The sequence below is a fragment of the Dipodomys ordii genome, unplaced genomic scaffold (assembly GCF_000151885.1).
Source record: "Dipodomys ordii isolate 6190 unplaced genomic scaffold, Dord_2.0 Scaffold121, whole genome shotgun sequence".
Taxonomy (NCBI): Eukaryota; Metazoa; Chordata; class Mammalia; order Rodentia; family Heteromyidae; genus Dipodomys; species Dipodomys ordii.
In genome coordinates this window covers 1,344,714-1,347,390 of record NW_012267337.1, presented here as the reverse complement: position 1 = coordinate 1,347,390, position 2,677 = coordinate 1,344,714, and positions in this window count along the sequence as shown.

The window sequence follows — 2,677 nt, the reverse complement described above, 5'->3', positions numbered from 1 at the left end:
AAAGGAGGAGGCTGCAATGCTTGGTAAGAAATGTATGCAATATCCTGCCCATGTAATTGTAACCCCTCTGTTCAGTATGTTCACAAATAAAAAAAAAAAAAGAAACTCCTCCAAGTGGCTCTCTCACCAACGAAGGTCATACCCATTATGGGGACATCGTGAAGGGACTGCCACAAGAACAGGCCCCATTACGTATTACTCACTCTCCCTTCCTGGTTGACAACTCTTAGGAATTTATCTTAACTCTTCATTGATTTTCAATCTCTCACACCTCTGCATTTTGGACAAATTCCATTCAGCCACCACTGGAAGAGATAACAGACAATGGCCCATTTTGACTCTACTTACCACCCTCAAATGGATTCCATGATTAGCTCTGCTTTCTGGGAGGGAAGGGCTCCCCATATTGAAGCTCCCTTTTCAGCTTCAATAATCCAAACACCTTCCAGAAAATTGACTGCGAACTACATTCTCTATCAAAACCTTTTTACATCTTTTCCCACCTAAAAACACCAGATTAGCAGTAGAATTGTAGATTCTCTTTATAGATAAAAACAAGATGCAGCCCTTAAGGGCAGCACACCTGGCCCCCACTCTCAGAGTCTATTATCAAGAGGTGAAAGAGGACTGGGTAGAAAGCCTTCTTTGAACTCTTACTATATCTCTGTATCTCTATCATCTATCTCTCTACATACCTCTATACAGTCACAACAGGAAGTATTTTTTTTGTCTGTTAAGGCACGGCAATTTGCCTCCCATCTAATTGGACAGGGACCGGCACCTTGACATATCTAACCACCCACCCACACTATTGCTTTCATCCAGGATGCTTCTATATTCTCCCATCCCTGTAGTACTTAGAAATTGAGGAGCCCAGCCCTCCTCACTCTGACACCCTCATGACAAAGCTGGGAATACTGACAACTGCAGCCACCAGAGTGGCAGTGATTAGAGTATCCTTAGACAAATTTGACGGGCTGTGTAGGTCTCTCTATGAGGCCCTAGACAATATCACCTTTTAACTTACCCATTTCTAGGACTAGATAGAGCCTCAGCAACCAGGGTACTTCAAAATCTCACCAGAGGCTTAGATTTCTTAACCATGGAAAAGGGCGGCTTCTGCCTCTTATTGGGAGAAGGTAATTATTTCTTTGTCATTAAGTCCTGGTAGTTAGGATCAGAACCAAAAACCTTTGGGACCTGGCAAATGATCTAACAGTCCAATCCTACTCCTAATATGGTTCCTGCCAATGTTAACTCCTCTGATGCTTATTTTCCTTCTATTAATTAACCTTTCTGCCTTGCATCTTGAACCTCTTACTGAAATTCCTATTTCCGTATTCTCTTAGTCAGCAGAAAGAAAGAAAATGGAAGACTATCTTACTCCTCCAGGCTTGCAGAAACCTGCTCAACCTGTACCTCTCTTTGCCTCCATGCCAAGAGGAAGTGGCCTGAGATATTAACAAATGTCCTGCAACCTTTTATTCCTGCTTAGGGTCTCAAATAATGGAGACAGTAGCAACCCACACCCACACCCTCCCTTCCCAAAAGTTGGAAAGTCCTAGGACAAGCTCCCGAAATTTTATATCCTGCTACTCTTCCCCAGTAAGGTCGAAAGTGCACTTTCAGTAATGACAGGCCAGATGCTAAACCCACAAAACACTTACCTATTTCAATCCCATTTATACCTTCCTTTTCCCTTCCCAATCACGCCTAACCTTCCTGATTCTACTAAGGTGAATGTGTATCACTCCTCTCCCATGCTCGTTAAAGCTTGGTTTGAGGTCATGGTTTCATTTTCTACTTCCTACTTCCATTTTTTTCTCCTAACAAATAGGATGCACCCAACTCCATTATTAACCAGTTACTGTATACAAGAAAATGTGGACACATAAGGGTACAGAATGTGTATAAAAGAAAAGTGATGTGAGAGTAGGTGAACAGAGTAGCCTCACAAGAAACCAACTGCTGACGCCTTGCTCTTGGATTTCAAACCTCCAAAGAAAATAACTTATTTACATCACCTAATCTGTGGTAATTGTTATAGAAGTTCTTGCAAAGTAACACACATATCTTCAAGAAATGAACCTTGACAGTAGATGAACAATTCTTGAACAATTTTTGTACTGCTGACAAATGTAACACTCATCTGAAATTCTCGAATTCAGGATTCTAAGCAAAGTAGCTTGCATTTTCAATGTTTATTTTGTATGGTGATTTAAACCCACCACAACCCTATTTATTTATATATATTTGGCTGCTAGTCTATAGTCTTGGCTCTGATTTAGCTACAAACTCCACAGCGAAAGTTACCATATTGTATTTTTAATTTTATGCACTGAATAAAATGTCCACATTGCCAAAGTGACAATGTACTGTAGGCAATTTTCCTTTTGGTAAAAGGGAGTTACATTAACTCAGGTCACTAAGCTACCATTTAATGCATTACTGCAAATGCACCTTTCAATATATAACAGGTTGTGACAATTAGTCTCCTTAAGCTATGTTTTTATTTTTATTTATTTATTTTTTCTGGTTACTTTTTTATTGTAAAGATACTATACAGAGGGTTACAGTTACATGAGTGAGGTAATGAGTACACTTCCTCTTGAACATTGTTACCCCCTCCATTGCTTTACCCCTACCATCCCCTCCCTCCCTACCTTCCCCGAGGTTC